The following is a 15,295-nucleotide window of genomic DNA, read 5'->3' as shown; positions in this document are numbered from 1 at the left end:
GGTTATAACAATATATTTTCCTTTATATTGTAACAGATCCACTATTATACCACTAGATGGCAGTGTACCAAGAGTATATGTATTATGTTAAGATCAAATGTTTAAGAATCCATATGCTGTAGTCCTATAGAGATGTAATTGTATTACACCTCTTTACAACCACCTTGCCATGCTTTTTGTTCGTGCCATCGATGTTTATCATGAATGTAGGCTAAAGGGAATCCTCTAGTATGCGTCTGCTCTCCTCCAAAATGGCGCTTCTCTGTTCATGCTGGGGACGGATGTGGGTATTTAAGTGGCCGCCAGTCCAATGTATTCAGCCTTTGATGAAGTCGGAAGTGACGAAATGCGTCAGAATAAACCCGGAAGCGGCCATTTTGGAGGTTTTACACCAATGCACAATTTTAGCTAGATAAATGGTCGGATTTCTACTATTGCCTACTACACTATATTACTTTGTTCTGATATATGTTATGATGCCATCGGAGATCATATATACTGCCTGGTGTTTGGGGAGGGAATCGAAGCCAGAAATAGTTGGAGGGGGTGTCCTCCCTGGCTTCAGATGTTCCCCGTACATGGTGACAGGCCAGATCAGGTGACATTCTTTCAGTTTCCAAGCCCCTTGCTGGTAGACCATTTCACCATCCCCTTCAAGCCATTGTTTACCTTTCTCAGCAGGGAAGCCCACAGCTAGCTGGCTGCTGAAGTCCACGTGTTGATCACTTTTCAGTGCTGCCTTGGCCGTGGAACTACAAGTACCAGCCGGCTGTTGTGTACCTTTCTCATCAGGGAAGCTCACAGCTAGCTTGCTGCTGAATGCAACATGTTGGTCACACCTCAGTGCTGCCACGGCCGTGGGACTACAAGTTCCAACCAGCTGTCCAGTACCATGCAAGGACAACAACTGGGCGATTATCAAGGTAGAATCCTCTGTGCCTGGGCAAGGAAAAGGCCTATCCAGACCATCCCTTTGCTCAGCTCCCAGAGATTGTACCTCTGCCCACTTCACAGCACTATGGGTGACCCCCAACAATGAAAATGCATCATTATTATCATCATCATCATTATCATCATTAGTATTATCAACATTATCATCCACATTATCAATGTTAGCATCATCGTCATCATTATCATCATCATTATCAACAGTTACGTTTATATTATCAATGACATGAGTTCATTACCTCCCCATGCAAGGGAATTTCTTCTCCTCCTCCAGCTAATGTAGAATCCTGTAGCCCCACTCTATTTCCAGCCCCCTCCCTCTGTTCATCCACAGGTTGCCCAGACATTACCCCAACATCTGCACACAGTCCCTTGGCATGTCCAGAGAGTTCCAGGGGGGCCTTTCGGGTATTCTCGGCAGGGGCATAATAGGACACAAGAGTACCCAAATCGGCACCCAACAAAACAGGTGTGGGAATTTCATCCGAGACCCCAACCTCCCTCATCCCCCTTCCCGCACCCCAATCAATGAATACCTTTGCACAGGGTATGCGTGAATGGGTCCCCCCAACTCCAGTGAGGGCAAGGAACTTCCCTGGGATGAGGTTCCTTGGCTCAATCACCTCTGGCCGGATCAAGGTGATTTCTGCCCCAGTGTCACGGAAACCAGTTACAGACCGGTTGCCACAGCTACTGGCTGCAAGTTGGTGGGGGTTACCCACATCTTCCTGCGGACAAACAGCACGGAAGAAGAGTTTGTGGCCGGCTGGCCAGGTGATGTCATCTGCTTCTGCTCAGGACACTGCGTCCTTAGATGTCCAGATTTCCCACAGGTGAAACATCTGTGGTTGTCAGTCAGGAATGGCTTGGCCCCAGGTGCTGCAGGCGTTGGCTGAGGGGGAGCTTGACAAACCGGCATAGGAGGGGTTGCTATGGGTGATTTCCCTCCTTTCCAGCCATTTGGAGGAGCCTTGCGATGGTCAGACACCCGCGTGTGTAAATAGGTATCTGCCAGATCGGCTGCAACTTTAGCAGATGCTGGTTCTCTTTCTAAGACAAACTGTCTGATGTCTGCCGGGCAGATATGCAGGAGCTGATCTTGTATCATGAGATCCTCCAAAGACTCGTAGGAGTCAGCTTTCAGTCCTTTAGTCCACTGCCGGAATGTGGTGCGTAAGCGACTTGCCACATCCGTGTAAGAGTCCCAAGGTCCCTTTTGCAAGGACCTAAACCGCTTGCGGTACACTTCCGGGGTCATCTGGTACTTCCGGACGATGGCATCTTTTAAAGCTTCATAATCGTCGTCTTGCCCCTCTGGCAATTCAACAAATGCATCTAGGGCCTTGCCTTGTAGCCTTGGTGTCAGGTACCGAGCCCATTGAGCTTGGGGCAGATGGTACTGACGGCACGTTTTTTCAAATGACAGTTTTTTCAATGTCACTATCTTTTTCCATCACTGGAAACTTGGCTGCTGTACCCACAGTCAGAGAGGCGTCCCTATGCTCTAAGGACCCGAGATTCTGAACCTGTCGCTGCTGCTGGAGCCTCGCCATCTCCAGCTCGTGCCGGTGATCAGCTTCCCTTTGCACTGCCTCTCAGCCGCTCTTTCAGCCTGGTGTTCCGTATGCTTCTCAGTCAGCCGCTGCTTGGCGTTCCGCAGCTGCTCTGTCAACCACTCTCTCAGCCTGGCGGTCAAGGAACTGCAGGTATGCCATAGGATCTGTCTCCATGATGCGTTTCAGGGTTTCCTGCATCTGAGAGTCTCTGCTGGTTACAGGCACTCCGGTGCTGGCCTGCTCGGGCGGTGGTGTGACGAAAACATTCGGTGATCCTCCAGTGTCAGTCTCTGTATGCCCATCCTGCAAGGCCGTCTCTGAGCCACTGGGATCGGAGGTAGCGGGAACCCCTTCATTGTCAAGTTCCCCCGAGTTCTGGTCTGCTCGGCTATCATGCTCCTGTAGGTCCTGAATCAAAGTTTTGCAACCGACGTCCATTCCTCGTGAGGTACATTCCGTACTCAAATCACTTTTGCTCATTTTCCTGTATTGTGCGTCACCAGGCATAATTGCAAGCAAAGATAGAATAGAAAGTAGAAAAAGGAAAGAGCTGTAGCTATATGTCTCTCTCTCTATATACAGTTGTGACCAAAATTATTCAACCCCCAATGCTGTAAAGGGGTTTAGGGACTATAGTGTACATTTGGAATTGTATTCAGAATCAAATCCTACAAGGACGTTGTAACTACCCAAATGCAACTAAAATGACATCAATTGTTTATGTAATACAGTAGTAAATGGTTCTTATGTGGTTTCTTCATTGCCACAATTATTCAACCCCTTAAAGACTACCACTCTGAAGAACAGAGGTTCATACAGGTGCTTTCCATCAGGTATTGAAAACACCTGTGGATGTCACCGAGCAGCAATCAAGCATAATAAGCACCAATTAGGCAGCTTTAAAATGACTGTGATACTCAGCTCCTTCTAGACATTTACTGGTGTGGTTACAAACATGGTGAAGGCAAGAGAATGGTCCAGGAAGACAAGAGAAGAGGTGATTTCTCTTCACAGGAAGGGCAATGGCTATAAGAAGATTGCAAAGATGTTAAACATACCAAGAGACACCTTAGGAAGCATCATTCGCAAATTCAAGGCAAAGGGCACTGTTGAAACGCTACCTGGTCGTGGCAGAAAGAAGATGCTGACTTCGACTGCTGTGCGCTACCTGAAGCGTAGAGTGGAGAGAAGTCCCCGTGTGACTGCTGAGGAACTGAGAAAAGATTTGTCAGATGTGGGTACAGAAGTTTCAGCCCAGACAATAAGACGCACACTGCGTAATGAAGGCCTCCGTGCCAGAACTCCCAGGCGTACCCCCTTGCTGTCTCCAAAGAATAAGAAGAGTCGACTGCAGTATGCCAAAAGCCATGTGGACAAACCACAAAAGTTGTGGGATAGTGTTCTGTGGACTGATGAAACAAAATTAGAACTGTTTGGGCCCATGGATCAACGCTATGTTTGGAGGAGGAAGAACAAGGCCTATGATGAAAAGAACACCTTGCCTACTGTGAAGCATGGTGGAGGGTCAATCATGCTTTGGGGCTGTTTTGCTTCTGCAGGTACAGGGAAGCTTCAGCGTGTGCAAGGTACCATGAATTCTCTTCAGTACCAGGAGATATTGGATGGAAACGTGATGCAGTCCGTCACACACCTGAGGCTTGGGAGACGTTGGACCTTTCAACAGGACAATGATCCCAAGCATACCTCCAAGTCCACTAGAGCATGGTTGCAGAGGAAAGGCTGGAACATTTTGGAGTGGCCATCGCAGTCACCAGACTTAAATCCGATTGAGAACCTCTGGTGGGACTTAAAGAAAGCAGTTGCAGTGCGCAAGCCTAAGAATGTGACTGAACTGGAGGCCTTTGCCCATGAAGAATGGGCGAAGATACCCGTAGATCGCTGCAAGACACTTGTGTCAAGCTATGCTTCACGTTTAAAAGCTGTTATAACTGTAAAAGGATGCTGTACTAAGTACTAAGATTGAATGTCACTTGGGGGTTGAATAAAACTGATAATGCTGTGAGCACAGAAAAGACATTTGTGGTTATTTCATTATAACTGTTATGTTATATTTGTCTGACCTACAAGTGCCTCTTTAATGTAAATGTAAGCAAGATGACTGAATGATCAAAAGCAATGTCAAACTGGCCAAAACACTCAATTTCAGTGGGGGTTGAATAATTTTGGTCACAACTGTATATACAAAAAATATGCACCGCTTGTTTCAAAGGACTGTTTCCACAATGGTTACAGTCCTTCAGTGCAGAGCTAATTCCTAACAATGCACTGAAGCTCTAATGCATCACACGTACGCTGCCAGCCAATATGTGATGATCGCGGCGTCAGACCCCTGCCCTTCTCACCAAACTCGTGACCGAAAGACTAGCCAATCTAAAACCGCGTTGTCACGTGTGTAACAATGCCACGCTCAGCTGCACTCTGCACAAAGATTTTCCAGCCAATGGACCACAATCTGTGTTTCTGCAGCCTGGGAGCGATTGTTACTGGGTCAGGTTAATTACGCAATTAACCCTTCACACTGCCACCCCCTCCTTTTTGTACAGGGAAAGCGGAAACTCGGCAATATCAGCACTAACACTATGATGTTTGAATAATCGTCGGTATACCACTGTCACCGCAGGCAGAGATATACCGAAGTTTAAAACACCCAAACAGTAGCGGTCTTCAGAAGGCAGGAATTAATAGTTTGCATTAACTAGTTGCCGACCGCAGATAGCCGAATGACGGCTTCACTGCGGCCAGCCAGTTCTGGGGGGACGTCATATGACGTCCCCCCAGAACGCGCTCTCCTGCGCGCCCCAGGGGGCGCGCACCCAGCGATCTCCGTGATCGCTGTGTCCTACGGACACAGCTGATCACGTGATGTGGTAAAAGGCCGATCCCAGCGGCCTTTTACCACGTGATCAGCGGTGTCCAATGACACGCTGATCACAGGGAAATGCAAGTGCCGGTTCTCGGCTGCACTTTCCTCACGCTGTCAGATCGTGAGGAAAGTACTGCTGAGAACCGGCAGTTGTCACAGCGGGGATTGGCACCGATCATCAGGACACTGATGATCAGTGCCCTGATGATCGGTGCCCAGCAGTGCCACCCGCAAGTTCCGCCCACCTGTGCCCAGCAGTGCGCCCACTAGCTCCGCCCACCTGTGCCCAGCAGATCACCCACCTGTGCCCAGCAGTGCACCCACCTGTGCCACTCTGCAGTGTCACACACCTGTGCCCAGAAGTGCCACCTACCTGTGCCCAGAAGTGCCACCCACCTGTGCCACCCACCTGTGCCCACCCACCAGTGCTGCCCACCAGTGCCACCCACCAGTGCAGCCCAGCAGTGCTGCCAGTCAGTGCCACCAGTCAGTGCCCAGGGGTTGTGCCAGTCAGTGCCGCCAGTCAGTGCCCAGCAGTGATGCCAGTCAGTGCCGTCTATCAGTACCCATCATCAGTGTCACCTATCAGTGCCGCCTATCAGTGCTGCATATTAGTGCCGCCTATCCGTGACACCTCATTAGTGCTGTCTATCAGTGCCGCCTATCCGTGCCACCTCATTAGTACTGCCTATCAGTGCCCTTTAGTGCTGCCTATCAGTCCCCATCAGTGCCGCCTATCAGTGCCCATCAGTGCTGCCTCATCAACGCACATCAGTGAAGGAGAAAAAATACCTGTTTGAAAAATTTTATAATAGAAACAAAGAAAAATTTTTTTTTTCAAATTTTTTGCATTTTTTTATTTATAGCGCAAAAAGTAAAGCGCCCAGTGGCAATTAAATACCACCAAAAGAAAGCTCTATTTGTGAGAAAAAAATTATCAAAATTTCATATGGGTACAATGTTGCATGACCGCGCAATTGTCAATCAAAGTGCGGCAGCGCTGAAAGCTGAAAATTGGCCTGGTAAGGAAGGGGGTATAAGTGCCTGGTAGGCAAGTGGTTAAAGGGCTTTAGAAACAGTTCAACACTTTCAGAAAGTAAGATTTATTACTAAAAGGTCAAAAGGGTGCAATAAGAAATATTTACAGAAAAAGATGTAGCCAATATATAAATATACACCGCGTTCCAAATTATTATGCAAATTCTATTTAAGTGTCACAAAGATTAAATATTTTGTTTTTCAAGTTAACTCATGGATGGCTTTGTGTGTCAGGGCTCTTTTGATCACTGAAAACAATCTCGGACACCTGTAATAATTAGATTGGCCGGTGAGCCCAATTTAAGGAAAAACTACTAAAGGAGGGTGTTCCACATTATTAAGCAGAGCGCCATTTTCAAGCAATATGGGGAAGAAAAAGGATCTCTCTGCTGCCGAAAAGAGTGAAATAGTTCAATGCCTTGGAGGAGGTATGAAAACATTAGATATTTCACAAAAACTTAAGCGTGATCATCGCACTATTAAGAGATTTGTGACTGATTCAGAGCACAGACGGGTTCGTGCAGATAAAAGCACATTGAGAAAGATTTCTGCCAGATCCATGCATCGGATCCAGAGAGCAGGTGCTGAAATACCATTACATAGCAGCAAACAGATATTTGAAGCTGCTGGTGCCTCTGGAGTCCCACGGACATCAAGGTGTAGAGTCCTCCAGAGTCTTGCAACTGTGCATAAACCTTCTATTCGGCCACCACTAACCAATACTCACAAGCAAAAACGGCTGCATTGGGCAGAAAAATACATGAAGACTAATTTTCAAACAGTCCTGTTCACTGATGAGTGCCGTGCAACCCTGGATGGTCCAGATGAATAGAGTAGTGGATGGTTGGTGGACGGCCACCCTGTTCCAACAAGGCTGTGACGTCAGCAAGGCAGTGGTGGAGTCGTGTTTTGGGCCAGAATCATGGGAACAGAGCTGGTCGGCCCCTTTAGGGTCACCGAAGGTGTAATGATGACCTCTGCAAAGTATGTGGATTTTATGACTGACCACTTTCTTCCCTGGTACAGAAGGAAGAACTATTCTTTCCGTAATAAAATCATCTTCATGCATGACAATGCACCATCTCATGCTGCAAAGAATACCTCTGCATCAATGGCTGTTATGGGGATAAAAGGAGAGACAGTCATGGTGTGGCCTCCATCCTCCCCTGACCTCAATCCTATTGAGAACCTTTGGAGCATCTTTAAGCAAAATATCTATGAGGGTGGGAGGAAGTTTACATCCAAACAGCAGCTCTGGGAGGCTATTCTGACATCTTGCAAACAAATTCAAGCAGAAACTGTCCAAAAACTCATAAGTTCAATGGATGCAAGACTTGTGATGCTGCTATCAAATAAGGGGTCCTATGTTAAAATGTAACGTGACCTGTTCAAATGTTTAAAAAGTTAAAATGTTGTTAAAAGTTTGAATGAAATAGCTTTTGATTTCAGTAAATATGTTGCAAACACAACAAATTACAATGTTCAGTTCTTTACAACCTATAAATTGTTTTGAAACTTACTGTGCATAATAATTTGGAACAGTGCATTGTAAGTTTTTTATGTTTAAAAAAAATCCTGTTATCATTAGGAGGTTTGTTCAATAAAATGTGAATTGTACTCTTAATAGTTGATAACATGAGAATTATGCTGACTGTTATTTACATCAATTATTTAGGTAAATTAGAAAAATATAATTTGCATAATAATTTGGAACACGGTGTACAGAGAACAATAGCACAGCAAAGCGATAACAGAAAGGAATTTAGAGGGTTAAAGTACTTGCCACACGTCCTGGGTTAAGCAGATCAGGTTTCAGAGCAAAAGGATTTCTTATCTCCCACTGTTAGTTCCGATGTTAAAACAGGGAGATTCTTCAACTTCTTTTCTTTCTCTTTTCAACTCAGCCTAGCTTCGCTTTTTCTAGTAACTCCACAGGGTGTCTCCCTGGAGCAGTATACCAATTGCCTCCTTTGGAGGAGGGAGGTGTAGGTGGAGACCTAAGCAATGACCAAAAACTCTCACATTTGATGTCATGGTTCATAACTTATTCTCGGTGCATTTAGCAGCCTGGCCACTAGTAGATTAATACTCAGAATCACCGTCGGAACATCTACATATATGAAACATGAGACAACTGCTTGCATGGTTCAGGAGATATCATTTTCTGTTCTCCTGTGTATGCCAGCTAGGGGGTGTAAAATACCAGGAGACTGGTCTTCAAGTCAGCCGTCCGAATATGGGCTCCATGTTTATGTAAGTCTTTCATAATCCAAGATATGTAATTATATGGAAAAGTGAGGGCTTGGTTTTTGGCTTAATGAGCCTTCTCTAGCAAGGGTCTGACAGACACCTGGGGACCAGCTAATTGAGGTTTATAGCTCTGGAGCTCTCCCGCTGAGCTTGACGCCTGTGACCTCTGCCTCATCCAGACCACATGTCGCTCAACAGAGAGAGAGAGAGAGGGGATGAGGAAAGCTGATTTGTGAGTAGAAATGATATAAAATGGAAGATTCTTAACAAGATGGAAGACCGCGTCCATCTTGTTGTGTATGATTGCTACAGTAAAAACCGCAGAGGTGATAAAATACCACCAAAAGAAAGCTCTATTTATGGGAAAAAAGAACATACATTTAATTTGGGTACAGCATTGTATGACCACGCAATTGTCAGTTAACCACTTGCCCTCTGTCCTATAGCAGAACTACTGCTACAGGGTGACAGGGCTGCGCAAAATAACGTGTATATATACGTGATTTGCATTTGCGGGTAGTGTGTGCGTGCCTGCCGCCCTACCCACGCAGCTCTTGGTGGCTGGAGATGTCAATCACCAGTTCCCGGCTGGTGATTCGCAGATGACAATCGATGATCATCGGGGAAAGCTGATAGGGGAGAGACCTGTGTTTAAACAACACAGGTCTGTCTCCTGTCACCATGGACATGCTGTTTTGTATCTCTCTGCACAGCAGTGATACAAAGCAGCATGTATCCCTAGTAAAACACAACACAGCACACAGTAAAACACACACAGCACACAGTTAACCCTTTGATCACCCCAGATGTTAATTCCTTCCTGCCCAGTGTCATTAGTACAGTGTCAGTGCTTTTTATTAGCACAGATCACTATATTAATGTCACTCGGGATGTCAGTGGTAGTTATTCAGTTCCCACCCATTGACAGAATGCCCGCCACAATCCTGCAGTCCTGCTATAAGCCGTTGATCACCGCCATTACTAGTATAAAAAAGTAAAAATTCCAGTATATATACCGCCATTTGTAGACGCTATAATTTTTACATTACCGATTAATTTACACGTATTGGGATTTTTTTCTAGCAAAGACATGTAGCAGAATACAGTTTGGCCTAAATTTATGACAAAATTAGATTTTTTAATTTTTTTTATTGATGGGCACAACTGACGTAAGGGGGCACTTTGCCACCTTACATTAGGTATTCCCATCCGAATGCCTCCTTACATCAGGTGTCTCCATCAGAGTATCCACTTACATCAGGTTTCTGCAGCAGAAGGCCCCCATACATCTGCTGTCTCCCATCAGTGTGCCCCCTTACATCAGTTGTCCCCATCAGAGTGCCCCATTATATAAGGTTCCCCTATCACAGTGACCCCTTACATAGGGTGTTCCCATCAGAGTGCCCCCTTACATCAGGTGTTGCCATCAGAGAGCTCCTTTACTTCAGGTGTCCCCATCACAGTGCCACCTTACATCAGGTATTCCTGTCACTGTGATGGGGACACCTGAAGTAAAGGAGCTCTTTGATGGCAACACCTGATGTAAGGGGGCACTCTGATGGGAACACCCTATGTAAGGGGTCACTGTGATAGGGGAACCTTATATAATGGGGCACTGTGATGGGGACAAATGATGTAAAGAGGCATACTGATGGGTGACACCAGATGTTAGGGGGCGATCTGGCAGGAATACCTGATGTAAGGTGGCACTCTGATGGGAACACATTACCTAACGGGGCACCCTGATGGGGACACCTGATATAAGTTGTTACAAACTGTACATTTCTCATTTTTTGATAGACATACAGTGACTACAATCTATCTGAGTCATAGCACAAACTTGAGATTTTAATTCAATACCCCTGGTATACTCTATGTCAGTGATGGCGAACCTTTTTGAGCCCGAGTGCCCAAACTGCAACACAAAACCAACTTTTTTATTTCAAAGTGCCAACACTGGAATTAATCACTTGCCTACCGGGCACTTCTACCCCCTTCCTGCCCAGGACAATTTTCAGCTTTCAGTGCTGTTGCACTTAACAATGACAATTGTGCGGTCATGCAACACTGTAACCATATGCAATTTTTATCAATTTTTCACACAAATAGAGCTTTTTTTGGTGGTATTTAATCACCACTGGGTGTTTTATTTTTTGCACTATAAATGAAAAAAGAGCAAAAAATTTAAAACATAAAAGGTTTCCTTTGCTTCTATTTTAAAATTTTGCAAACAGGTAATATTTCTTCTTTGATGTGCGTTGGTGAGGCTGCACTAATAGGCAGCACTGATGGGGCGGCACAGATAGGTAGCACTGATGAGGCGGCACTGGTGAGCATTGATGAGGAAATGATGGGCACTGATAAGTGGCACTGACTGATAGCACCAACTGGAGGCACTGACAGACGGCACTGACCAGCGGCACTGCTGGGCATCATTGATGGGTGGCACTGATGGGCAGCACTAATGAGGTGTCACAGATAGGTGGCACTGATATGCGGCACTGATTGGTGGCACTGATAGGCGACACTGATAATGGGTACTGATAGACAGCACTGATAGGTGGCACTGACTGACATCACTGCTGGGCACTGACTGGCGGCACTGCTGGGCACTGACTGGCGGCACTGCTGGGCACTGACAGGTGGCACTGACTGGCAGCACTGCTGGGCACGGGTGGGTGGCCCTGGTGGGCACAGGTGGGTGGCATTACTGGGCACAGGTAGGTGGCACCTCTGGACACAGGTGGGCAGCACAGGTGAGTGCATTGCTGGGCACAGGTGGGCGCACTGCTGGGCACAGGTGGGTGCATTGCTGGGCACAGGTGGGCGGAACTTGTGTGTGGCACTGCTGTGCACCGATCATCTGGGCAGTGATGATCAGTGACCCTGATGATTGGTGCCGTTCCCTGCTCTGACAGGGAACGGCACCGGGGGTGCGCAGGCGAGCACGTTCTTCCTCTTCTTCCTGGCGTGCCCACTGAGATGGCTTTGCGTGCCAGCTCTGGCACGCGTGCCATAGGTTCGCCATCACTGCTCTATGTTGTACATTACACAGTCCTGTCCTCAATACTTCATATCTTATGTTGTATGTTACACAGTCATTACTACTGCACTGTATACAAAATATTTTATATTACAGTCCTGTCTCCTGCATTGTATACTCTGTGTTTTACATTACATAATACTGACTCCTGCACTGTGTACACTGTTCTTTTCATTACAGTGTACTAACTCATGCACTGTTTGCTGTGTTGTACATTACAGAGTCCTGACCCCTGTGCTGTATTCAATATGTAATACAGTACACAGTCCTGTCCCCTTCAATGTACTGTATATGCTGTGTTGTACATTACACAGTCCTGACCTCTGAACTGCATATGTTCTGCTGTACGCTACACAGTAATGACCTCTTCACTATATATGATATGTTGTACTTTAAACAGTCCTGACCCCTGCGTTGTGACTGCTATATTGTGAATTACACAGCTTTGACTTCAGCACTGCATGTGTTTTGTTGTATATTACACAGACCTGACCTCTGCACTGTATATACTTGTACTTTGCACAGGCCTGACCTCTGCACTGTATATACTTTGTTGTACTTTACACAGGCCTGACTCCTTCACTGTATCTGCTTTATTGTGAGTCACAAAGTCCTTACTTCTGAACTGTTCGCTGTGTTGTACAATACAAATTCCTGACCCCTGCATGGTATACATTATGTTGTATATTAGTCCTGACCCCATGCACTGTATAGACTATGTTGGGTGTTGCAACTCCACCTAGTGGCCAAAATCCAGTATATTTTCTGAATGAGAGATTTTTTAAAATACACAGCATTTTGTCTTGCAGAAAAATGAATGCAGTCTAGACGAATTTCCAACTAATGGTTCAGCCCAAAGGCTATAGATTCTCCAATCCATGCTAAACAGTGTGGATGGTGGAATTTCCCTTCCATGTATTGTACAGCTAAACCTGTAGCTGGCAAAATGCTTGAACAGGGTCTGCATCTGGTTGGATGCCTTCACTGTTCTGGAAACTTTTTTCTGCCTGGCATCTGTGATTTGTTCATGGAAGTTTGTGGTGATACAGACTTCCAAGATTTTGGCTGATTAAGCAAGGCTTAATCCTCCAAATCTGAGCCGTGTATGGCCAGCTTTAGACAAGGAGCAGACTAGTTTGTATACAGTTATATATGTTCAGCCAGGACATAGACTTTGGAGATGGTGGCCTATTTGAAACATTTGCATGGGGGTCCTGTGATTTCTGTTGAAGCACTAAGTTCAACTCTACTACCAGGGATACAGTGCATTGAAAGTCACATATATTTTACAGTACTTTATCCATGAATATACTGCATTGTAGCTTGCATTTGTTTTGGATGCAATTCACTTCAAATATAACACTTCTTCTAAAGTACTTTGGGCCTTATTTATGAAATTGTCTGAAGGAAGAACACTGTGGCGTTGATTTACTAAAACTGGAAAGTACAAAATCTGGTGCAGCTGTGCATGGTAGCCAATCGGCTTCTAACTTCAGCTTGTTCAATTAAGCTTTGAAAAAAAAAAACCTGGAAGCTGATTGGTTCTGTGCACAGCTGCACATGATTTTGCACTCTTCAGTTTTAGTAAATCAACTCCACTGCTGTCTACTCATTTTTCTTGTTTATATGCTGGGTGTAATTCTCAGTATACAGATGCAGAACTCTCTTTGCCCACTAGATGGCAGTGTCTACTATTGTGTTTTGCCATAGCTTTACTGTACCTTCAGTGAAGCTGGCATGGCAACTACAAGGCCCATAAGTACCATCAAAGGGGAGGGACAAGATATAAGATGAAAAGCACAGGAAGGAGCTGGGCAGTTGGAGAGAGGTGCGCCAACCAATATGGTGTAAGAGAAAGATGTGTTGGACCACATCAGACGAGGCGATATCAGAGCCAAATAGCCGATTGTCGAGCCAAGTCACTGAAAGGATCCAGGGAGGAGCTTTTGTTACCCAGAAGAGCTGCCAAGCTGTGTTCTTCCAAACTGCTGCTACTTCGTTGTTTAAGGGGCCCCCCACCATGCAGAGAAGGTATCGACATCTTTAGACTGCCACATACTGTAAGGATCAGGTGAGAGGGTCTTCATACCAAGCTAATGACTTTGACTAGAGGCTGACTTTCCTTTGCAACTTAGACGCGTGGAGCTCCATCACTCTGTTTATTTGTTTCTCTAAGAGAGCTAAACGCTTCAGTGCTGCCATTCCTCACTGAAACCAGCAAAGACAGCCCTCATAGTTGCTATTTTTTCAGACTGCTGCTTCTGTTTACACCCTTGACACTGCAGTTTGCTGCATAATACCCTAACGCCTTCAAATCTTTCTCTCACAGTGCACTCCCAGTCCCTTGTGTTCCCCCTGCTTTGTCCTGCCACTTTTAAAGAGGCACATCCACCGGCTGTGGATAACCTGTTCTTTACCTTTTTTTGAACGCTTTGTTCCCCAAGATATCAAAGTATATGCGCGCCAACGTTAAAGGGTCCCACCTGAGCCGGCAGAAGCTAACATCCAGTACTGTCCTAATTTTGTCGCCTGCCTGGAGGCAAAACTGTGTTGCAGGTAGTGAGTCAAACTCTTGGGCTTAAACTCTCTTCACAATTATTGTTAACTCTTTTTTGTCACTTCTAGTGCAATGTCCCAGGCCGAGAGTTTCTGTTTATGCTTTGGTACTGCAGTACACGCTGAGTTTGTCCTTAGAGGTACCTGGGTTGACTGCATTGTATCAGTTATTGCACTGGTCTTTTATGTGTTAATATAGACTTACAAACTGTTTATCTTCAATTAACCAGTGTGTGCCATTCTTGTGTTACCACTGGGAGTTCTCAGCTGAGGTATTCTGGTGGTGCCAATAAGAACATGACTGCTGTGTGCTGGTGTTGCTACAGTGCAGGAGGTTTCTATCCTCCCATAAGGAATCTCTGAACAGGTTCCGATGCTTTTCACTTCTCTATGGGCAGATTCATGGAGGGATTTAGCCTTTGACGCTTGTCCAGGTACTAGATAACTGACGAGAAGTTTGAGCCTCATATGCTCACTGCTATTTCTGATTATTGGGCTCATAACCCTGGGGGGCCTGCCCTGAGAGAGTGTGGGATGCCTGTAAGGCCTTCACCAGGGGTCAGCATCAACTTCATACCAATACGGCCCGGTGTATTACCCAATCTTTTCTCCGAGCTGCGGAAACCTGAACCCAAAGGCTTGAAGTACTCAGTACTCTCTCGTGACCAGGCTGTTTACGTTACTGGCTTGCTGGAAGGTGTCTCTACTTCGGGTGGAGGCCTCTCGTAAGCTACTTCTCCATCAGTCTCAATGGGTCTTAGACCAGGGGGAGAAGACGGGCAGGCTTTTGGTTAGGCTCTCTAAGGAGCAGGCCCCGTAACTCATATAGCTAGCATTCAAGCATATGAAGGACAGTTGCTGATGGACCTGGTTCTAATAAATGCTTGCCTTGCTTCATATTATGGTCAGCCAATATAGAGCCCATTATACTATGGACTGGTTACAACATTATCTTCATAGCATTGAATTTCCCATGCTCAGTGCGCAGGCCAGGAAAAAATTAGACATCCCCATGGATGA

This window comes from Staurois parvus, unplaced genomic scaffold (assembly GCF_062004578.1).
Source record: "Staurois parvus isolate SC_StPar_1 unplaced genomic scaffold, SC_StPar_1.0 ptg000014l, whole genome shotgun sequence".
Lineage (NCBI taxonomy): Eukaryota > Metazoa > Chordata > Amphibia > Anura > Ranidae > Staurois > Staurois parvus.
This window is presented reverse-complemented; position numbering follows the sequence as displayed.